General features: G+C 40.8%; 1 long non-coding RNA gene across 3 annotated transcripts in view; it reads left to right on the plus strand.

Moving 5' to 3' along the window:
• LOC136791776 (uncharacterized) overlaps nt 1-23,671 on the plus strand; it is a 50,560-nt gene extending 26,889 nt beyond the window's left edge. For all 3 annotated transcript variants that reach the window (XR_010834392.1, XR_010834389.1, XR_010834393.1), the window contains 3 exons: nt 16,945-17,079; nt 18,336-18,449; nt 22,559-23,671. This is a non-coding gene — a long non-coding RNA (uncharacterized lncRNA). The remainder of the gene's footprint in view (nt 1-16,944; nt 17,080-18,335; nt 18,450-22,558) is intronic.
• Nucleotides 23,672-24,974: the final 1,303 nt, after the last annotated feature.

The raw sequence follows: 24,974 nt of genomic DNA on the forward strand, positions 1-24,974 counted from the left end.
GAGCTGTCTACACACACTGCATTTTAAGAACAGCTTTAAGAGTCAAAGCTTAATTCCAGGGTTTGTTCACCCTCTTTATAAAAGTGACCTCAGATCTGGATGTGGACTCAGTTGTTACAGAGGAGAAATCTCAGATGTTTTTTGTGTGTTGAAATACAGTCAAGCGTACACTTCCTTGAAGTATGCATGTACATAGTATTCTCTGTCAGATCAGCTGTTTCCATATATTATTTGGGCCCTTCAAAAACACCAAGAAGCCAGTGCAGTCAATCGATGGACTTTCCTAGAAGGGCCTTCAGAACAGCTGGAATCTGTTGATAACCTAGGCAAAGGCTACCTATGACTAGATTTTAAAGCAAGATGGAAACCTGAAACTGCATCAGAAGCCTATCATTTCCAGACTGTCCACACCATTCTCCAACAACCTGCTAACCACAATCCCACCATTTTTCTCTTCTCTTTCTCTAACATGAAGATATTCCACTACAATCACCACAAATCAGACATCAAGAATGCCATGAAATTATTGCTGTTATTGGAGGAATCAAAGTCTTCTCCATGGAGCCCCTGGGGAGCATTTTCTTGGGTTTCACAGGATCTAAGGGGTTACAGTCTAGTGCTAATTATGGAAACGCATACCCTGTAGAGATGCTGTTATTTTGCTAAACTCTAATATGCAAACCTGTTATCTGAACTGACTAATCCTTCACTAAAGCCTCTCATGGGTCAATGATGTCTGAATACTATAGCCTGATTAGCAGGCAAACATAATATAAGACAAGTAACTTCATGAATTCTGAAAGTAAAGAATCATGCTTGGCATCTTGTGGTAACTTTGGTTTCTAATAATGACACTAGAGAATGGAAGCTCTTCTTCTAATTGTCTTCAAGAGTGCATTCCTGAAAGAATTCCCTGGGGTCAGTGAAGACCTAAGCTTACCTTGCTGTCTCTCCATAAGCAGGGAAGCACTGGGAAGAACTCTCCTCAACAGCTAGTAATTGTCATATTGATTATCAGTGGTTAATCTCTCTGAGACATTTTCACATGTTTCATATATAGCTGAAACAGTCTCACATGTTCAAGCAACACTGTGGGAAGAAAGAAAATAGAAAGGAAATTACAAGCAAACTAACATCACAATCTTCCATCTTGCCCTTGGACAGCCCACGTGTCTTTATAAGCCTTGCTTCCACAGAAAAAAAAAAAAATTAGTTTACCCACTCTGAATAGCACAAATACTCAACAATCTTTCTGCCACAACTTGATAATTTTGTATAACGCATGGAGTCTTAATAAGCAAAGCAATGGAAAGGACAATCAACCAGCTTCTGATGCCACCTGGACCGACATGTCAATACTCAGGAACTCTGCTGAAGTCACTGGAATTACTCTACATTTCCACTGGTATGAATGGATCAAAACGTAACCTCATTTGTACTGTAACTTACTCTTTTAGGGAAGCATAAGAATTTCCATTTTGTAGTACAATACTTAATTGGGAGTTGTTTATTATTATACTGCTATTATCATATGGTTTAAGTGTTAGTGGGCAGAGTCATATCTCAGTATAATTTTGCATTTCCTGGAATCCCAGATCCTTGGATGTCTCAGATGCACTGCTTTAGCCAGTAGCAGCACAGGTGTGGCTAAACTGTAACAACCTCCTGGTATTGCTTTACCATATAAACTCTGATTTATAGATGCAGAGAATGTCATTTGCATTTGTTGTTGTTTGCAGCTGTATGACAGCAGTTCACAGTGGGCCAGAACTGTATCTGCTTTTGGGTGTTAACATTCTCACAACAGGACTGTGTGATTTTGGCTAGTTTTGTATTGAAGGAAGTTCCCAAATGTGCACATACATTCATATACACATCCTCTTGTGCTTGCTCCACTGTTCTGCTAGTCCTTTTGATGCTGATTGCTCAGATCTTGTACCAGAAGCACAATCAGTTAATTTTAGGGAATTCCTCAGAAGGAAGTTGTGGGCCATAGTCTGGCATTTTCTACTGAAGATAGCCTGCCAACTGACTTGAAGTTCGGTGCTTCAGGCAGCCGGAGTGTTCACTGCATGGCCTGCTTTTTGCATGAAACAGTAACTCTGCACTCCTTTGCACATAAGTATTTGTAAACTCAAAAAAGGACGCTTTCTTTAGTCACAGTTTGCTCTATCATAATGCTTACCTATAGGAAACCTAGTATTTGAATTTCACTGACTAGATATTGCAAAGTATTGAGACTTTTTTTTTCTTCATACTGTCTCAGCAAGTGTAGTTTGCTCTGTGAGGAAAGATGAGCTGGTAGCTGAGGGTGGCAGCAAGGCAGGCAGGGGCTGAGACCTTGCTGACACAGCAGCACAGTCCCACAGCACCCAAAGAAGGTGAGCAGGGCAGGTCCAGTGAAGGCAACAAGGCTCAGACAAGAATCTGGTGATGGCCACACAAGACCAGGTCAAGCCAGGAAGTCAAGCCACTGAGTCATGCTCCGTATTAATGTGGTATAAGGCCAGGCACAGGCAGGGACCAAAGGTGAGGCCCTAAAGTGACGCACTTAGTGGATGAGGGAAAGGCTGTGGATGTGGTCTACCTTGACTTCAGTAAGGCTTTTGACACCGTTTCCCACAGCATTCTCTTCAAGAAACTGGTTGCTCTTGGCTTGGACTGGTGTACGCTTCGTTGGGTTAGAAACTGGCTGGATAGCCAGGCCCAAAGAGTCGTGGTGAATAGAGTTAAATCCAGTTGGAGGCCGGTCACTAGTGGAGTCCCCCAGGGCTCAGTACTGGGGCCAGTTCTCTTTAATATCTTTGTTGATGATTTGGATGAGGGGATCGAGTGCATCCCCCGTAAGTTTGCAGACGATACCAAGTTAGGTGCGTGTGTCGATCTACTCGAGGGTGGGAAGGCTCTGCAGGAGGATCTGGATAAGCTGGACTGGTGGGCTGAGGCCAACTGTATGAAGTTCAACAAGGCCAAGTGCTGGGTCCTGCACCTGGGCCACAACAACCCCAAGCAGAGCTACAGGCTGGGAGATGAGTGGCTGGAAAGCTGCCTGGCAGAGAAGGACCTGGGAGTATTGGTTGATAGTCAGCTGAATATGAGCCAGCAGTGTGCTCAGGTGGCCAAGAAGGCCAACAGCATCCTGGCTTGCATAAGAAACAGTGTGGCCAGCAGGGCTAGGGAAGTGATTGTGCCCCTGTACTCTGCTCTGGTAAGGCCGCACCTCGAGTATTGTGTTCGGTTTTGGGCCCCTCACTACAAGAAGGACGTCGGGGTGCTCGAGCGACTCCAGAGAAGGGCGACGGGGCTGGTGAGGGGTCTGGAGAACAAGTCTTACGAGGAGCGGCTGAGGGAGCTGGGGTTGTTTAGCCTGGAGAAGAGGAGGCTCAGGGGAGACCTCATCACTCTCTATAGGTACCTTAAAGGAGGCTGTAGAGAGGTGGGGGTTGGTCTATTCTCCCACGTGCCTGGTGACAGGATGAGGGGGAATGGGCTAACGTTGTGCCAGGGGAGGTTTAGGTTGGATATTTGGAAGAACTTCTTTACTGAAAGGGTTGTTAGGCATTGGAATGGGCTGCCCAGGGAAGTGGTTGAGTCACCATCCCTGGAGGTCTTTAAAAGATGTTTAGATATAGAGCTTAGTGATATGGTTTAGTGGAGGACTTGTTAGTGTTAGGTCAGAGGTTGGACTGGGTGATCTTGGAGGTCTCTTCCAACCTAGGTGATTCTGTGATTCTGTGAAATCTCAGTGCAGTTCTTGAGAAAAGGTGGGAGCCCTCTCACACATCTTGTGACATCTGTCTGTGGCATCTGATCCGAGGTTACACAGCCATGCCTTTCCAGAGCTGGTTTTGAGCACAGGTGGCTAAGCACCTAAAATGAGGAGGAAAGAGATTGCAGAGCATGTTGATGCACTCACGACAGGCTCTGGTATGTATCAGAACACTTTAATTTATGCATTTATTCAGCAATAATTGATGCCTTATGGATTCATGTTCTTATCTAGTCTCCCTGTACCTGAGAGACAATAGACAAAGTTACCTCCTTCTTCTCTTGCATTTAGTTCAGGAAAGCTTTTCTTTGTTATCATATTTCTTATAACTTGAAAGTAGCCAGTAGTCTTTTTGCTGTCTCATGGTCTCTGTATGCATCTCTACCCATATAATATCTTTGCTTTAGGGGGAAGGTTTGTCTTTATTACAGTCACCATTCTGAGAAATAATAAAATTAAGAAGCTACTGCCATGAGTTACCATCTGAAAGAATTCTTCCATACCAAATAGCTGTTCAGGTTATTCATATTCACATAACTCAGCTTTCACGTTCAGCTTTCTAGTGCAGTCCTCTCTGCAGTCATGGGGTGGCAGGGGCCATCACAGTTCTAGTGATGTATATAAATACTGTGTGATGTATATAAACACTGTGTTCCTTACAGTATTTGAAGAAATATTGCTTTGATCAACGCAATGTCTACAAACAATGAAGGTATAGAATTTTCCACGTCTGGTATCATACGGGGCACATCCGCCCCCTGGACCCTTCTGCCCTTGAAACATTTTTCAGAATTACAGATTCTTTTTTCTTATGGACTCAAAATGTTACAGCTTTGTTTAGCATCTATTGTGGGCTGCTTATATGTGTGGAAAACATTCACTGGTCTTTCTGCTAGTGCTGGGCTGCTGGTTACCAAAACAAGGAAATCTCAGGCTGCAAGGAGTAGGAATTGGAATGACTTGTCTAGAACAGAGGTGAGACAAGAAAATGAGGCAAATTTAATAAATGTTCTCTAGTCTTACCTTTCATTGAAATTGTAAGTAGAGTATTTACCTAGATGCAAGGCAACTTTGAAAGGAAGACATTCAACATTTTTTGTGCATGTGAATTTTGAAAATGAGTTATTATATAACTTTGCACACAAGACAGGATGTTTTCCTATATTCCAGTTACAAATTAGATCAGGATTGTCCAGTCTTCCAGCACAACAAGTCTGATACTTTGAACTGCTTCTGTCTCACTGCAAGGTGCTGGGAAGCATGCTTCCTCTAGCAGCTGGCTATAAGCAGGGGGCATGCCTGACCTCCCTGGTCAGGGAGGGGGGTCTATAAGCATTCAGTATGGAGTGAGAGACTAATGAGGGTTAGGAGTTTATAGAGTGTATTTTCTGAAACTTTCTTCCCCCATCCCACAAATTGTTTTATACTTGTGGGAGTCCAGTAAGTTTTTTGTTATTAGAGGTTTGGAGAAAGCTTTAAAAAGCACCAAGAGAATGTAAGAGACATTTCCCTGATTTTGTAGACCATCTGCAATAATAAGAAGCCATAATATGTCAGTGCTCTGTTCATATTGGTGGTAGGTACTAGACTCCAGTAATAATATCTATTTTAGTGTTTATAAACCACAAAAAAAGAATGCTGTGATAAAGAGCTATGCTGTCATATCGCATTACTTGGACTGTGAGTTCCTGACTGAGAGATGAAGGTCAAGGTGGAGGATGTAGTAAATATGTGCCATTATGATGTACAGGCTTTTTAAAGTATGTACAGTAGCTGTTGGGTTCATTTACCTAGTTTGGGAAGCACACCTTCAGAGAATTATTTTCTTAGTAGCTGACGATTGTCAGGGAGCAGTGAGGGCCAGCTGCTCCCAGAGGGTTAGGGAACTGAGAGCTGAGGACAATAACATGACTGGCAGGACGATGGCTTAAGTAGGCAAGGCCTAGTCCCACCATTGTCAAATGAGACAAGCAAAGTAGACTAGAGCCAGGTTCAACCGAAGCCCAGATCATCAGACAAGCTTTTGGTGATGAGGCAGGTGCAAGGTCAAGCCAGGAAGTCAATCCACAGGTCAGGGTTGGAGCTGATGAGGGTAAACATGGTCAGAGAGAGTCCAGTCATGATGGGACAGGTCTGCAGTGACAAGATGCGTGCATGGTCAAAGTCCAGATCAGTGAGGTTCAAGATCAGGCAAAGGCAAGGTGGCGGCTGAGATGACAACAGATTTAACACTGTCTTACTACACAGCTCAAGCAAGGGCTGCAATTAGCCCAGGACTGAATATATATTTTGCTCCTGCACACATGGGTGGGGTGTGTGAGAACGCTGCAGGTAAGGCTGGTCAAGGCAACTAGGGCCTATTAATGCAGTCAGGGCCCTGAGTGCTGTTCAGCTGAAAATACAGAAGAAATAGTTAGAAATTTGGAGTTTTCCCACTTTAGCTCCTTGTTTAAATAAATTTTTGCTCCGTACAAAGTCTTTTACAACTCATGTGCTTGAATTCTACTTGAACTAGCTCCTGTGAAAAAAACATTTCTCTATCAGGAAATAGATTTTGCTATCTAAATTGATCACTGTCTAGAGCTAATGTAAGGTTGCATCTTCCCTTGCAGGAGCTCTCAGAAGAGCTTTACCTACAAGATTCAACCTATTTCCAGGGAATGTGGGTAGAGTGTGTTCATTGATTTTTTCTTATCATAGAATCAGAGAACAGCTCGGGTTGGAAGGGACCTTAAAGATCATCTGGTTTCAACCCCCCTGCCATGAGTAGGGATGCCACCGTGGCATTCTTAGGGTATTAATCTCATTTTGTGTGAACGTGAGATGAGGGAGTGCTCTCTTCTCTTCTATAAATAAAAGACAGATGCTATGCTTTCAGTTTGGGTAAGTATCAAATAAGGTTAAAAGAAACACTAGACTGAGAACAGGTCTCCAGAAAGACTTGTTCTGGAGACAAGAGAGATGTATCTTCACCTTCTTTGGAAGAGCTGTAGACTAAATGATTCAGTTGGATTGTGTAAAACTCTGCATAAAGTCCCTGCACTGCATGATCCACACTTGTAGTCCTTACCTCATGTATCCCCAGTGAGAACCCAGGCCATACAGCTGCTGGCTACATCTGGAACTCTGGTGGTTCATGTGGCAAAAGTCACTTTCTACAAGTATTAACTGGGGCTAGGACTTGAACCTCGCTCTCTCCTTCACCAGATAAGTGCTGATCTGCTAATCTGTACAGTCACTTTGACTCCCATTCCCATCAAATGTCTGATTACTTCTTCAAAGTGTAATGCTATCAAAAGGAGAAATCAAAAAGGTGAAACCTTGTCTCTTAATTTCCTTCTTTTAAGTCAGAGCAAAATCTCCTAACTTATTATTAGAATAGCAGTAGTGAAAACAGTGCAATTTTCCTGTCTCATAGCTAAAATGGCTTTGATGGCTGGTCAAAAGTTTTGTTAGTTTTGTAGTTAACAAGGCTGTAAGTATATGCAGTGTAGTTTTCATACAACCAGAAGCTTGGCAGTTTGAGAGAAGTTCAAATAACTGGGCTTTATTTGGGTAAAACTCAAATCTTTGGTTCTGGTCTGGAAACTGTGTCTGCAGCGAAGAGCCCTTGAAGAACTTCTGTTCATTTTGTCTTTGCACCGTTCAATTATTATAATTACAATTCTTAGTGATTACCATCTTTCCTAGCACTAGACTATACAGTGCTGGAGACGGTACTCCACAACTGGGTGGAAAGAAAGAATGCAAGATAATAGGAATAACACATGTTGCTGTCTTGATAGGATGCTGAGCACTGTAAATCAGGGTGGACTTCAGCCAGAAACAGTCTTCAGCCCCTGCTGAGAGTGTCAGCAGCATAGAGTTCCCCTACTTTATGTCCCTTCGCACAAAGATTGTGCAAATTTGAGCCCCCCCTCTCTGGTCCAATAAATTCTGAAATAAAGATCTTGATTCTCCATTCCTGGAACTGCTGATTTCAATCTCAAGGCATTTGGCTTTTTTCTGTATATTTTTCCCTTAAAGCGTCTCTAGTTGAATGAGATAAAATTGTTTTTCTACAGTTTATTGGCAGAAATAATAGAACGTTAATCATAAAACCCCAATGTATTTTCAGCCAGTGCTTATAAACTAGTTCAGATATGCTGAGAATGGGCAGTTGTACCCCATGCTGACCTTAATATCAGCTAGCAACACATTGTCTTTGGAAGAATTGCATCACTTTATGCTAAGGTTAAATAGAGTATTTGGAGGCAGTTTCTTCATGCTTTTGCTCCTGTTTTGACAGTTCATGCCCTTTGTGGTAAGTTCTTTGAGTGAAATTCCACAGTCCCCAGCTGGAATGTAAGGAGAAGTGGAAAACCTTTGGCAGTGAAAAATGTTTCTGCAGTTGGCCAATCATCAGGTGAATAAACACAATTTCCATGACAACCATAACCTATAGTCAATGAGTAGCATGTCTGACTGAACATGATAAATTTATTTTTCTCTGCATGTATCTGAGCACTCAAATAGGATTCTGTATTTGGAAATAACCCATACTGGGAAATCTCTTAGACTCCTCCTTACCTGCTAGTTTTCTTCTTTTCAGTTTCATGTCCAATTTCCCTTTCTCTCAGAATATAAATGGTGCAGCCTACAGGATTCTTTTAGAGCTGTCACACAAAGAATATTCCTTAGATAGCAGGAAATGCAACTTAAATGAATGGTCTAAAAATGAACTGGTTAGACCTGTTAAATTACAGTTAGTGCCATGCTTTAGAGGCGAGTTGTCAAATTGTTCTTACTGTGAAGTTCTGCTTGAAGCTGACACAGCATATTCCTACCCAGCTGGAATAAAGTCTTTTCTTTTCACCTGTTCAGAGTTAATGGAATGCTATACAGTAGTAGAACAAAATAAGTAGGTAGCTCTGGTGGGATGAAGTCTATAAGTTACAAAGCAGTAACTCTGACAGCAAAGTCCAGCTCGTGGTGAATGACTGAATATGACCTTTTGGTGCAGTGCTATGGCTGAGTGAGCCCAGTGAGTGATGGTTGGGTGATCACTGGATGTATAAACAGACAGTACTGAATAAAGAGATCATATTTCCTCTGCAAACAGAACTGTTGATACATATCTAGCACTAGATGTGTGCCCAGTTCTGCTGTCTACACTTCAAAAAGGTGATGAAAAAATGACAAGGGCTTAGAAAAAATTACAAATGTGACTGCAAAGGGAGTCTTCATAGTGAGAGAGCAACTCAAGTGCAAGTTAGAAGGAAGCTCAGCCATGGTCTGTAGGTAACTATACGGACTGGATTTTGATAAAATAGCTCAAAGGCCGAAGTGATCCAGAGGATTAAAGTTAGAGGTTGTGAAATAGAAAAATTCACACTGAAAATCAAGTTCTGACACGGTGACATCAGTGAGCTGCTGAAAAAAATAAATACCAGTAATGCAGTGTATGCCTCTTTACTTGAAGTGATTGAATAAATTTACATTATTTGTTGGAAGTTTGCCTGTGAGATGTCCCCAGCTCAGCAAGGAGTTTTGGGGATTTGTATAGGGGTTCTGTGCCTTGTATTGCAGTGGAAGCCATTACACAGATTCCCAGTTTTTTTCCTTTAGCCATTAAATCTGTGTGTCTACCTGTCCATCTGCCTCTTTGGCATGTGGGGTTGCTAATTCCCTTTTGTGGTGGGCTTTGGGCACAACGGTATTTTGCCAACTGTTGTGTAACAAAGATATTGAAAGCTGAGACAGTTTTCTATTCAGAATCTACAGGAAGAGTAAATTAAAGTCACTGGGATCATCTTTCAAACTCTCATCATTAACAAAGAAACTTGCCTATGCTTATTCTAGTTTTGTTCTTGTATGAAAATTTCACATTTGGCAAATAACTGGGATCTTGCTGCTGCTGCTGGTGGTGTCTTCACCACGCTCCTCCATTTCTTTTGGTCAACCACAGCTGTTGTGTTGGTGCTGAGTGGCTAGGAAAATAATGATCTGGAACTCAGCAGCATATTGTGTGCAAAAACAATGAATTTATGCCAAGAGTATGCATAAAATGAATTACTGCCATGACCTCTTTAGAAACCCTCGCTTTCCTTAGCCATGGCTTCTTTGTAGATAGCTTGGCCATTCCTGGTAGATTGGAGCTCTGGCGGTGACCAGTCATACCCAGGCAAGAGACTGCAGCTTGGCATGTGGGAACAAGAGGGTGAGACAGGGAACCAGAACAGGTTTTTTGAAAAGTTGAGGCTTAATTTTGCTCTGCCATGGTGTGGGGCCAAGATAGTTTTTCTAAGGCAGGCAGCTGTGGGCATGTAGACGAGGAGGGCAGGACTATGTGCCCAAAAGTAAGAAAGAAGGAGGACAGAGACATGTAGTAGGATGCATCGAAAGAACAAACTTGGAAGGAAAAGTGAGAGTCTTCATTCCTTTCCAGGTTCTGGGGTGAAAACTGAGAATCACAAATTCCCTTTTATCCACTTGCCTTTGAATAATACTGTGAGATGGCTTCATCTCTTTTCTTAGGACTAAAGAAGTTCATAGAATCATAGAATCATTTAGGTTGGAAAAGATCCTTAACACCATCAAGTCCAGTCACCAACCACCACTAAACCATGTCCCTAAGCACCACATTCACACATCTCTTAAATACCTCCAGGGATGGGGACTCCACCACCACACTGGGCAGCCTGTTCCAATGTTTAACCACTCTTTCCGTGAAGAAATTCTTCCTGACACCTAGTCTAAACCTCCCCTGGTGCAACTTGAGATCGTTTCCTTGCATCCAATCCCTTTTCACCTGAGAAAACAGACATCCACCTTGCTGCAGCCTCCTTTCAGGTAGTTGTAGAGAGCAATGAGGTCTCCCCTCAGTCTCCTTTTCTCCAGACTACACAGCCCTAGTTCCCTCAGTCGCTCTTTGTATGTCTTGTTCTCTAGTTCCTTCACCAGCTTAATTGCTCTTCTTCTTGGCCACCTGGGCACACTGCTGGGTCATCTTCAACTGGCTATTGACCCAGGTCCTTTTCTGCCAGGCAACTTTCCAGCCACATTTCCCCAAACCTATACTGCTGCATGCGGTTGTTATGACCCAAGTACAGGACCTGGCACTTAATCATGTTGAATGCCATGCGATTAGACTCAGCCCATCAATCTAGTTAACAATCTAGTATTGCTGTCAAGTATTTGGTAGCACTACATAGAGCTCTGTTGGGTGAAAAAAGTCTCTTTTTCTGTCGGTGAGCCATACACATATCATTAGTGTGCAATATTTTAAAAGTTCTAGTTTTTCAATTGTAGGTGAAAGTTTTAAAGCAAAAATGTCATATGGTCATGTAGTTAAAGGTAGAACCATTGTGTGTGTTCATGAGAGAACCTAATTAACTTAGGCAGCATAAAAACAGTCCCAGTAGTTTATTTTTGATTTGAGTTTCTGTCATCGCAATAGCTACTAGTGTTTTTATAACTTCATTTTTCTGTTTGTTGAATAGTATGGTTTCAGCCTGGCAGGTAACAATAGTCTCTAACCTAGTAGGTATTGGCTGCATTTTGGAAGACTTGTGCCTGAGCACAGTGGTGTTGCAACTCAGCCTCCGCTGAAATCCTTAGTCTGCCTTCATTTTCTCTTACTCTTATCGTTCCCTTTCTATGGCTTCCCTGAGTCCCAGCTGTCCAAACCAGCACATGCAGAATTCTGCTGCCCATCTGTTCATCTACACAGAGAAGTGTGACCACATCCCCACAGCCTCAACTAATTTCATTCACTTCCTGCTGTCTTTGGATTCCAGATAAAAGTTTTTTTTTTTTTTCCTCCTCTAAGAAACCTTCGCCTGATCTGTCCACTTTCTGATGTTAATGTGCGTGGTTTGTATTTAGAAGGGAGCTTTACCATAATTGCACTCCATTGGCTGCATTGCCCTCCTAACAAGGACTGTGTAAGCGTGTGACTCAAGACCACAGGAGGGGCATGCATTTCTTTGTATTGGTTCCTGTTAAGCATTCAGTCTTGTGTGTCTCCGTGTTTCAGCCATCACCTGATCTCACCAGGAAGTTCTTGTATCAAGAATTTGCATTTACCACTATTATGTTACCAGTAGCATGAAAAGCTCCAGTCATCAATATGGCTCTCTTATGCTTAACGTTACATGAACTCATGAAAATACAAGCTCTTCCCCAAATTGCTTACAATGTGCTAGCACCACACAACTCATACTCCTGCAGCAAGCAGGGTCTCATTTTATTCCCTGGTATAGATGCCTGCAAAATGAACATCATCTGGAGGCAATGGATCATTTTACCTAGGCCACCAAACATATGTTTGTTGCTAATAACTTTGGTTTGTTACTCAAGCATGACCCAGCAAAATGAATGGTCTGGATTCAGAAGTCTTTGTATCCCAGCTCCATTCTTCCCCATACATTATGGTATAATGTAAGTCCCTGATCTGTGGACGTTTTTTTTATATCCCTATGTAAAGTACCATGTGTTTTACAGAACAGAACATAGTGACAGCCACATTTTCAGTCAATGTGGTTTGGGATTTGGATGTCTTTCCTCTCTCTCTCTCTCTTTCCTCTTTAGGTCACTGTATTGTTTTCAGAATGGGCATCTTGCAGCTGTGAGCAAGTTACATATGTTGAGTTTCATTTTTACCTAGGAACTCCTTGGGTCCTGCACCAAAAGTTTAAGAGATGGACAATTTCTAGGAAAGATAATCACAGCAAAGCATAATGTAGTTCTATCTTGCAATCATGACATCCAAGCAATGAGTAAGCCCACCAGAATACCTGTCTGGCAGTGTACAAGACTGTTGTGTCCATCCGTAAGCCAAAGCACTCCAAGTGATGACCAGTGAAAGCAGGACACCATTGCCTGGGAAACCAAATAAATATAAGCACACAGCCATCCATCACTGCCATCTGGAAAAGATTGGGCTGAACGTCTTCCTGTCAGGATCTGCTACAGTATTTATTTGTATAGCTGAGCTTTGACTTTGGGGATTTCAGCAAAATATTCCCATCAGCGATGATTTGAAGAGAAGATTTGGTCTGATTGTCAGGCTGGTGTTAAGTCCACTGTTCAATTTTGCAAAATTACAATTGCAACTAATAGTTGCATTTCTTTTTTTTTCATATGTAGGCACCTCACATATGTGGAAACGACATGTAAGAGATGATCTCATTTTGGCATTATGTACATGTGTTACCAAAGCACCGTGAATGATCATGAGCTGGTGACATATACAGGTGTAAATGATTCATGATGGATGAGCTTGCTTCTCAAGTATATGTCTAAGCTTGATAAGAAGCACAAGTTTTTGCTTAACACAAATAATCTGGTGGGTTCTCCCTAACATCAGAAGATAAACAAAGGCTGAAAGACGGAGTTATTTTAAACATCAAAAAATAGGAACATCTGAATGTACTAATATATAAGGAGCTTGTGAATTAGATAAGTAGTTCTGAGGATAAGGCTGTTCTAATGGATGTATATAACAATGCGGTAAACAAACCTTGAAATTTAATAAAGTGATACTTAAAACTGGAAGGTCAGCATGAGACATACAAGCTATACAGAACAGAAGAGGGTAAAGAGACAATTTTAGCTGGCCACAGCTCAACAATGAAAAGTGTACTAATTCATTTTTTCTAAGCGAGGACACAAGAAAAGGGAACAAACAAATATAAATGTGCATTTGCTGCTAACTGCCAAGGCAGAAGAGAATAAGAACAAAATGTCCTTAAACAAGGACATGCCACAAAATGCCAAGCTTAGGGAGGAATGTAAGCTTTATATATGCTGATAACTGTGAGAAATTCACTTTAGTCAAATAAGCACCAAATAGCTTCCTAAACTGAATGGGAAAAACAAAACAAAACAAAAACTTTATCATTCAGAAGGCAGGGATTCTAGTAGCAAAGCCACTGTCTGGTATCTGTTTTACCATCTGAGATGGCTGAACAGGCTGAGAGAGACAGAGAGTAGTTTGGCAGCAGGACCCCGGAGGTTCTGTTGACAGAGGATATGGAGTGAATTACTGGATTCATGAGCGTACGGGTACAAAGTAAAGAAAAAGCTAGAGTGAATAAAAGAAGATTAGGAAATCTAGGACCAAACCCTCAATTCTATGTTCATTGTTTACTTACTTTTTACTCAAGTTGGCTCCATTTGACTTCCATGGGAACTTATATGGATAAAACCACAATAAAGTAGAATTAGGGCATTGCAATTTTGATTATAGTGGATGAAAGATGTTGAGAACAAGAGTTAAAAACTGGGTTTTTCAGTGGAGGAGGAAAAGCAGCCATGTTCATTTGTATCATTCTTTTCTAAATGCACACAGTGAAGCTTACAAAAAGCTAGTGCTTCCCATCAATTTATTCACTTTTACACCATCTTGCTAGTGTTAAATGCATGGGAGTAGGGAAATCCAGAGGTTTTTCACACATGGCCTTGTCTTCATTATTTCCCTGAGGATTCACGTGATCTGGGAGAGGAATCATTTTCCTTCATGGGACAGCTGTGTCCTTCCCATAGCCGTCCTAAGAAATTACCATGAAGACATCCTCACAGAGCTTGTGTCTCCCTAGAGCCTTCCCTTCCAGACCCATTGTAATTACAGCACAAAGAGCTAGCATTCTTTTATGCAAATAACATTTTCAGAGAACAAGAAGTAGGCAGCATATGTAAATAGGGGTTGTTCTGAGATGGGAAGATTGAAACACAACTGATCTGTAAATGAAAATGTTGGGATAGAGAGTGTCAAAGCAAGAGTTACTTGAGACTGAAAGGGAGAGGAGAAGACCAGCAAAGGAAGAAGAATGAGTTAATGCTGTCAAAAAGCCTAGAGGAATAAAAGAAGGCATTTTTTAAATACATCAGGATGAAGAGAAAATATTGGAGAGGGTTTAAGCACATTTGGATATGAAGAGGTATCTGAAATCGATGATTCAAATTAGTCTAGATTCTTTAAAGTGTTTTTCAAAGCTAAAGGAAGAAAGAAGACCAAACCATTAAGTAAGTATGAATCATTAAACTACATTTTCTTAGCAAGTCAAGCATTTGGAAGGATGGCTGCCCAGGAATATAGGTGATTTCAAATAATGGATAACTTTTTATGTTATTTTCTTTTTAGCTTATGGCATTATCAGTGTCATTTTCTAGACAGGAAAATGGAAACACAGCATGTTTATTCTGTAGGAGAAAAAGCAGAGATTTAATTAATACATTCATAGAAAGAACCACTAATATTCAATAACAGAATTCAGTAGTCAAACACTTTAGTCTGTAAAGTTGAAATGAACATACCTGAAGGTCAGAGCCACTGTTAAGGAAAAAATCATGCTGCAGAAAACGTTGGTCTGGACACAAACAAGTGCTGCTGATTTGCAGGAAATTTATTTTTAATAGCTTTGGTCAAGAGAAGACCAAACCTCAGAGTATTCACTCCTTACCTTTCAGCTCTTTGCTAAAACTGACACTCTTTCCAGCTGGGTGACAGTATGTACTGCCAAATAGTTTGCAAGAACAATTATATGTAGATGAAAAAATAAATTCAGAGATAAACAAAAGTGAAATTATATGCTTTTGGGGATCAAATGATACGGTGTTTAGTTTTTATATTATGTTACAGGAAGTATTTTGAAACTGTCAGACTTGAAAGCAATGGCATGAGGGCAGGACATGAAATTTTACCAATGACTGGCTTGCTTTCCAGTGCAAGTGAGACCTTGGTATTTTGTAAATAAAATGTAAAAGCTCATGTTTTCACTGAAACTTAAAACAAGAAGTCAAAAACAATGAAGTCAAAGGGAAGAATAGAAGATGAGGTGGAGAAGAAATACAATTAAAAATTCCCTCCACTGCTGGACTGTAGCTTTATGTTGTTGGGAAAATAACTCTGGCACATTTACATATTACGGTGATGAATATACTACCCTTATGCTTAGATATTTAGGTGGGTAGATGTGGCAGAGATGCTAAAACATCACACCTGCTTTCTATACCCAGTGTCTTGTTGACTGGGAGGACTCAGACAGGACTTGACTGGGAGATGTCAGACAGCATTGCTTCTGCATTTCTTGGATATACTCCATTGGAGGAGCCAGCAGTCTTACGTTCTGCTTAGATCTCTAGAAAAATCATAACGCACAGTTGTAATTTGGCAGTTATATTGTTCACATATCCCTAATGACTTCAGCTAGCCTCTCTTCCTTGGTCATGATGCCTACTTTGGCTGCGTTATTGGCATGTAGTAGCTAGCTGGCAGTATTCTGCCAATATGTGATGCGTTACCAAGTCTTCTGAGTAGAGATGTCATTTTATTTTTGTTATTTTATATCCTGTACTAGAACTTGGAAAAGGGGAGCATTGGCGTTCTTCTAAAACTGGGCTGAACGTACCATAGAATCACAGAATGGTTTGGGTTGTAAAGGACCTAGACCATATAATTCCAGCCCCCCTGCAGTGGGCAGGGACACATTCCACTAGATTGGGTTGCTCCAAGCCCCATCCAACCTGGCCTTGAACGCTTCCAGGGATGGGACATCCACAGCTTCTCTGGGCAACCTGTTCCTGCACCTCACCACACTCACAGTAAAGAATTTCTTTCTCATATCTAATCTAAATCCCCCCTCTTTTAGTTTAAAGCCATTATTCCTTCTCCTATCAGTACACTCCCTGATGAAGTGTCCCTCCCCAGCTTTTCTGTAAGCCCCCTTTAGGACAGCTGCTATAAGGTCTTCCTGGAGCCTTCTCTTCTCCAGGCTGAACAACCCCAATTCCCTCAGCCTGTCTTCATAGGAGAGGTGCTCCAGGCCCTTGATCATCCTCATGGTCCTTCTCTGGACTTGTTCTGACAGGTCCATGTCCTTCTTGTACTGTGGGTCCCAGAGCTGAAGGCAGCACTCCAGCTGGGGTCTCACAAGAGTAGAGTAGAGGGGGACAATCACCTCCCCAACGTACTGGCCACGCTTCTTTTGATGCAACCCAGGATATGGCCGGCTTTCTGGGCTGCAAGTGCACATTGCCAGCTCATGTTGAGCTTCTTGTCAATCAACACCCCCAAGTCCTTCTCAGAGCTGCAAAATTTCACTGTGCATTTTCAGCTCACTTTGTACTGCTAATTCATGATATCTGCATGTATGTCTTGTGATAGATAATATTTTGGCTTATGTGTTTTGCAGAAGCAATTGTGTGTCTCATTCTCTGTTCATAAGAACAGCATGTTTGTAACTGAAGATGGTCAAAATGAAGGCTGAAAATACAGAAAGACATTAAAATTATAACATCTATTATTATGTATCTCTCATGACTTTTAGGTGAGTTTAATGATTTGCTTGCATTTGAGTCACGGTTTCTGAACTCTACAATTGGCTATATTTCAGTCTGAAGCCAAAGGGGAATTTTTGCTGTTGACTTCCATAGTTGCAAAACTAGGCCATTATGTAGGACTCAAATTGGTTGATCTAATCTCTGCTAATAGACTCTATTTTATTTTATTTTATTTTATTTTATTTTATTTTATTTTATTTTATTTTATTTTATTTTATTTTATTTTATTTTATTTTATTTTATTTATTTTATTTTATTTTATATTTTTTTTTATAAGCTGCCTCCAAATGTGCTGTATGCACTGATCTGATGAGGGAGGGATTTATGTCATTTTAGAAAAAAAGATACACAGGAAGTCTCTGGTGAAAAGAAAGAAAATAAAATCGCCTGCTTGAACAGAGGCTAGATTTTGCTTTGATGAAGCCGCAAAGAATTTGAGCACATATGAAGAACGTCTCCCAGAAGTTTTTAGAACCCGAGTAAGACATACTTTACCCGTTAAAGCATTAACATAGAGCGAGCCCTCATGTCCTGTAGGTACATTAGCCACAACACATCAAGCACTTCCAATTTATGACTGTCATCTCTCAGATACCTTCTGTTCAATTGGCTCCTTCAACCCAGTAAGTTGTCCTCATTCTAGGACATTTACAGTGCAGAAAGACTAGGAAGGCAGGAGAAGGACAAAAACAATTCAGTTTGCATCATACTACTGACAATTATTTTAAAGTGATAGAAAATGAGGGAGGAAGCAGGAGGCTGAGTGAAAGCAAATGTAGAGCCCGTCATCAGAAAAAGAAGTAAGATTGATGCTAGTGAATGCTGAGGCTGTCTCAGATGGCATGCAGGCTACCAGCTGCACTGTTAGCTGTGATATAAACACTTTTTTTTTCTTTTTTAAATATTCATGGTAACTTCTTGAAAACATTCTTCTCATTTCTTGAGTCACACTCTATGAACTGTAAAGTCACAGTAATGTGCTCCTAGGCCAATAACTATTTAGAGTCAGGAGCAGAGCTGGTAGATATTTTTCACTTGAAAACAGTTTTTGATGAAAAATGGCCTCTTTTGTGAAGCCCTCTGTATTTAATGAAAAACAGAAAGCAAATATGTTCTTTGACTCTAAGAGTAAATATCATCCCAAGGCAGTGTGAGCTCCACATGAAGGAGGAAATCAAAGAGTGGGAAAGCGCGCACACTCCCTAGAGCTTCTTTCACTCACAACCTGTCATTTCCTCCATAGGGGTGCTTAATTTGAACTGTTGCGTGGTACAAATCTTGAATATGGATGAAAATAACGTTTACAGGAGGAAGACCCCAGCTGTTGAATGCCTTATCAGAGAATATCAGATAAGGGGTGAGTGGTTGTCTTCAGATCGGAGGTACATTGCCCATCTCTTTGAGACATACCTATGCAATGATACCTTCCAGCAACCTTTCATTTTAGTATTATGCATAGTCTTCCAGTGATTTTGTAATATTTATGGTATGACATGGGTTCCCAAGCACACTAAGCTGTGTCTAAGGCATTTTTCAGTCTAAACATCATTACCTGTCATCATTTCCTGATGTGCTTAGTCTCTTTTTAGGGCTAGTAATAAGATGGATTCCTCTCTATCATTTATGTATTTGTGCAGTAAATAGTTTTGGAGTCATATGTCATTGTACATCTCTGTGCTGAAACATATGTGAACTCTCAAGGACTAAATTTCATCTCAACATCGTGTATAGCAGGGGGGTATCAGCCTTGTACTGTATAAGGAAGTTTGTTTATTGACTAGCTTGGTGCTTCATTCCTTAAGCACATAGTATAAAAGAGACTAATACTGTGGCTGATTGCATTTCATTGGTGTACTCCTATAAGCTGATGTCTTAATTACATTACTTGTCAAGATAAAGGGTTGCAGACCCAAAAGCAAAGATACACTGAACAGGACCTCTGGTGACTTGGGGATTTGTTATGGGAGGCTTATCCCAGAAAAAGGTCCCTCTTATGCCTTTCTAAAGAAAGGCAATGATCAGAGGCCATGGATCACCTAAGAATTTAGCTGGCAGCTCTGACAGCTGTGAAATTGTCCTATCAGCAGTGTCATTGAAGTGAGTACTGCACAGATCCTGAAACAGAGCTAAATGACGAAGTATCTCTTATTGGACTTGACTTCCTCCTAACTGTTCCTGAGCTAAGTAACTTCTTTCCTAGTGGTGCATAATGCTGGAATGAACTTTGTACTTTTTCCTTAAATCTGGTCTGGTAAGATAGCACTGGGAAACTGCTGTGTGGAGGATTAGTGAACATAAGGAGTGTGTGTTCCTTTACTGGCTATGCTGCACCTGCTTCAGGCTTAAGAACCCTTGGTGTTCTGCAGGACTGTCCTTCGCTAAATTACAAGAAGCCAGACTTGACATGGTTGGGAAGAGAAGTCTCTGTTGGTAAGCAGTATCCAGAGCTTGTTGGCAAGAAATAGGAATCCTAGAAAAGCCATTGACTTCATTTTTCCTTGACTGCTAGTCTAATAACATCTCCGTCATCCAAGGCAGTTTCATCTGCACCAAGGTGACTGTTAGGTAGGCACTGAAGGCATAGGACCTCATAATGGATGTGCTAACACACATCCCAACTTGTGTTTCACGATGAGCTGAGTTCAGCACAGCTTGAGGTTCACGATATTCTTTTTAAATTTCCTTTTATTTATGCTGACATTCTGAATTTTGAAAAAAAATAATTTTGTTGATTTATATTTTTGAAAGAGATTCTTATATATCTTTGAGCCTAGGATGTCACTCCTGGTAGATGAAAGAAAAAAGAAACTTTTACATAGAACTGTATTTTTTACCATTTTTGATCACCATTCTTTAGTAGTTTTTTCATTATGACATGTTGTTCTGTTAGCCCCAGAACTGAGAGAGAAGAGGTTCTGAGCTTAACGTCTCTATCAAGACACAACACAACCCTGAATAGCCAAGGATGCTTCTGAACCTCAACCTGCCTGAAGTTTAGATATGCCTCCATCCTCAGATGGAAGAAGGAACAGTTGCAACTAGCTGACAAAGCTTATTGGTATAGTGGGAATGATTGCTAAAGCTGGGGCTGCAGATTTTTTTTCGGTTCAGAACCTCTCTTTGATTTGCCCATCATCATCTGAAATTCTCACCTATGGGACTCACATGTTCAAGCCCGAACACTGGTCAGATTTCTTAAAAAGTGTGAGTTAAAGTGATTTAGTCATTCCTGAGCATGAGGAAAAATGCAAAAAAATGTTCTTTTTGACTCTATAAAGAGAGCCAGAAGTGCTCTGGTGATAAAACAGCTGCAGGCAGAACCTTCAAATTAGACAGAAAAAACTTATTCACTAAAAACAAAAGTTTGTGAGTGCTCTGATGAAAAATGACTTAGTTTTGTCTGAATAACAAACACTGAAAAAAAATCACTGTTGGTCTAGGCTTAGTTCATTTTAAAGAGCTCTTGTGGCATTCTTAATAACAAATGCCCACTGGAGCCTTTACTATGTTCATTGTGTTTCCTATATATAAATTATGTTCATGAACTGTTTGTTTGGCATATGCAGTAGTGGAGGGCACTGTACATGTGTATTTGAAGTAGGGGAAATGGCAGGAGTAGGTAGAAGGTGGCAGATTTCATTGGTGCTGTAGCACTATGATTGCCGGTTTAATAATTGCCTTGGCATTCTTGAGGATCAAAATGCTATGGAAATACAAGTTATAATGTAGTTATATAAAATTAGAGCGGCAGTAAAAACGAAAGTGGGCTAGCGGCAGGAGAGGATACATGAGAAAACAATTCCTAAGCTGAAATGTGGATTAAAGGTTCATTTAGGCAGGTTGCTATGTAACTCTGGACTGACCACAAGCATGTTAAGGCAGCATTCAGTTTCTCTGTAAAACATTTGCTGGTCCACAGGAAGAGTTTGTTGCATTAAGTAATTTATGGGGTGCTAAGAAGTTCCTTAAGCTATTATTAAAAACATACAAAATCTTCCCTGGTTAGGATTCTAGTAACTCAGACTTCTAACTAAGCAGAACTGATAGGGCAGGCCTTTTGATGTTTAATGAGTTCTGAAGCAGATGTGAGATGTGATAGACAGGGGAGCCGGGGTGATTTAGTGCTCATGAAACAAAATGATGAGATCCCCTCCTGAAAAAGAAAATGTAGCTAAAAAGGACAGTTTTTTTTTTTTCCTTCTCTTTTTTTTTTCTTCCTTCTCAGTGCATGTGTTTTTGATTTCCTCACCCCGTGCCTCTCAGTGCTGGCTCGTTTCCATTCAAACACACACAGAACACTGAAAACTAATTAGCCCTGGATGCAGCCACAGGAAGTTAGCCTGCCAAGTCCCCTTTCCCCCACAATTCCTCAACTTTCTCAGCTTGCCTCAGGCCAAGGGCCTTGCACTGGGCCTCTCTGTGTAGGTTGCCAGGTCTAATTTTACAATTTCCCTTCACCTTATCAAGTGTGCCCCAGGCCCAACAAGGGGGACAGGATCAGAGCCAATGTTGTGTTGTGGGCCTTTCTCCCCCACACCCAGTCCCCACCCACCTTTTTTTCTTTTCTGCATCAGTTTTGGGAGTCTTGCTTGTATCTAGTTTCAGTGTTGACTTGTTAATCTGACCTTTGCTAACGCTTTTTAAGGGAACCAAAGAGAACTTCACCATCCTGTAAAACTTGAAAGTCCCTCCTCTCCAAGACTTTTCTTGAAGGTTAACAAATTTTCCCGAGAGCCAGAGGACTACAGGTGTCAACCATTTTCAAGCATCTCATTTCAAAGCAGAGCCCACCACAATCCCAATGTGAGAAGCCAGAATCTGATTAGAAGAAAGCAGTGGGCTGGATGCCAATCTACAGTGGGCAGAGCCATGACACATGCAACTTAACTAAAAAATACCAGCATGGCTGAAAAGTTCTGAAGGTCTAGAAACATTCAGGTGTTTTCTTCTGGAATCCTATGCTCAATTGTTGTGTGACATTTAGCAAAAGTCACTTCAGCCCTTTTGACACCCCTTTCTAGGCTGGTGTTAACAGGCCATAAATTTTATGTAGAGTACTTTGAGCTTTGTGGATGAAAGGCACTAAAGTAAGTGACAACTGTTACCAAATCTCAGTAGGAATGGGTGAAGAAGAAAAAGCATCGGGTAACTTAACTCCACTTTTCATTCTTCTGTAGCATAGATAAGTGGGAACTGATGGCCTTGTCATAATGTGTCCCCTCCAGGCCAGTGTCCAGATCCCACCTGATCGTGAAAAGTCTTCAGAGGAAGACTTGAGGATCCTGTGGTTCAATGGGTGACAAAAGAGAAGAGGCTAATTTTACCTTTTTCTGTCCTATTTGGATTTCCAGGAGTTAGAAAGTGTCTTAATCCCTCAAGTGCAAAATGTTTGCTATTGTTGCCTGTGACAAATATGGATGCCCTTCAGAGTCACATAAATATCTTGTCCTTTTATTTTTTTGTTAGGTTTTGAGCTGTGACAGTTTCTTGGAGCAATGAGTTCCAGAGTGTAATTGCATGCTGTGTGAACAAAATCCTTTCTTCGTGGTATGTACTGTGAATCCATGGAGAAACTTATGCTATATCTGCTGGTGTTGCACCTGCCCCATAGACACAGAACTCCAGCCTGCATGACTGGGAGAGGGAGGTCATCTGGGAATCAGCTCTAAATGAACTCACAGTTTGAAAATGAACTGAAGGAAAATATTAAGTACAGCTAGGAAGGACTGCCACAGGAGAAGAATAAGATCCCATTCTTGTTTCACTGTCCCCTGATGCAAGAGATAGGAAGAGTTTTGTGTGAGCTTTGTAGTGGTTATAGTTTAAATACATTTACAATCTTGCCTTTGATGTCCATGGATGTTTTTTTCTGCAGAGTAAGCAGTAGCATCTCCAATCTGGAGCATCCTTAAATGTGTGGCATGGAGCATGAGAGCAGTCCATTAAGATGAGAGGGACTGCCCTGGTGACTGCCGTAATGCTGATGATTAATTAGCTTATTGAACTCAGGTAGACTAGACTATTTTTAGGAAAAAAACAAACAAACAAAGAAACAAAAATCTTCTACAGGTAAAGATAATCCTGTTAATCTGAATGATGGCAGACATTCCACCACCAATCAGTGGCATTTGTAGCATAAACCCTGTGGGGCAGAATTTGTCATTTCCTCTGCACCTGGACCTGGCACAAGTGGCTCCCAGTCTGTTTGGCCTGTTCCTGTTACAACTCTAACAAATGTAAATTTGGCAGGGTGGCAGAATTTAGCCTGCTAGTTGACCTGCATGCTCTCCTTCTGGCTCATAACACTTCTCAGAGTGCTTGCACAAAAATAGCCTCTTGGTGTTTTGATCTGTGCCATGACTCTAGTCCAAGATTATCACATCACAACTGGTTGGACTGAAGAAATCTGTGAATCCCAGTGAGAACTAAACAGCAGGACAACAAAAGTCTAACATAAGAAATTGGCTTCCTTTCATATCTCTGAAGTCAAAGAAGGACTGATGTTGTGATGTGTCTGATTTGCAAGTACAGTTAGCTAAAACTTTTCCATCCAAACTTTACTTTGTCAAAAATAAAAAATAAAAAAAAAAAAGAAAAGGTTTTACTGAAAATGGAAGATTCTTCAAAAATAATCTTTTCTCTAAGTTGTTCACATATTCTTCTCAAATCTAAACCCCAAATTTTAGACTGTCATTTCTGGGCTTAAGCACTTTGGGTCCAGTATTTGTCAGCTTTTTTCCCTTGTTCAAAAATCTCAAAAAAGTGTGTGTTTGTTGTGTTGTTAACATTATTATGCACACGCTTTTCTTTCCTAGTGAAGACTTAATGAGGCAGGGCTAAGACATCAGTACCCCAGACTTCACACTCCAAGTCACTGTATGGTTACTTAAAACCTCTGAGGCATAGCAGGACAGCTCAGATCTGTAAAATGTGGCTTGTCTTTCTGTACCTACAGTTTGTTGGCACTGGCTTGTATCCAGACTTATGGACAAGAACAGAATGTTATTCTGAGACTCATCTGCCTAGTAAGAGGATAAAATCACATACCTCCATGGCTCAGTCCACACTTTGCTAATCCTTGGGTCCCTAAAGCCAGGTTCACTCCGAAGTGACACTTTTGTTTTCTCCATTTGCTGCTTAAGTAAGTAATTATACACTTAGGAAAATAGCCTGCTTCCAGTCTCAAGTGTGGCATAGTCCTCGATTCAGAGAGGAACAAGAACATTATCAGAATTCATGAGATCCTATTCAAAATCAATGTCTAATTACAAATAATTATAACAAGAACATTTTTCATCAGATGCAACTGGCTGGAATTAACTGTACATTTTGATGCATTTATATCCATTTCTGAGAGGATCTCATGTCAGACTTGTCTGACACTAAAATGCCTAATTTAACTTTCTCCTATTAAGTCTCTCTTCTAGAAATTTACACATTTCTAAGTTATTGTTGGAAAAGTCCCACTCTGTCAAGCTTTGAAAATTTTGTGAGGGAGAAATTCAAGTGTGGCAATTGGTGGCTGCCTGAGCTTGATGAACAACTTCAACTGAGTGGCACGTGGTCAAGTTTGAGGAGATATGTCAGATTTGAGAGTCTTGATGCAAAAATGTACCAAATTTTAAAATGTGTGAGAAGCTGATCTCTCACAACTGAATTTGTGATAAACAATAATCTCCCTCCTGTTAAATAGTACTTGGTATGCAAGATCTTAATGATCTCTCTTTGCAGTCTTGTAAATCAGTCCAGATTCCTTCAGGATCTTCTTTATCTACACAGAAGGGGATGATCTATGAAGTCCTTTTTTCTGGCAGGTGCATTTGTGCATTACGTACACGGAGACTAACTAGAACACTTTGGTAATATTTTGCTTTGTAAAAGC

Source organism: Anser cygnoides, chromosome 1 (assembly GCF_040182565.1).
Source record: "Anser cygnoides isolate HZ-2024a breed goose chromosome 1, Taihu_goose_T2T_genome, whole genome shotgun sequence".
Taxonomy (NCBI): domain Eukaryota; kingdom Metazoa; phylum Chordata; class Aves; order Anseriformes; family Anatidae; genus Anser; species Anser cygnoides.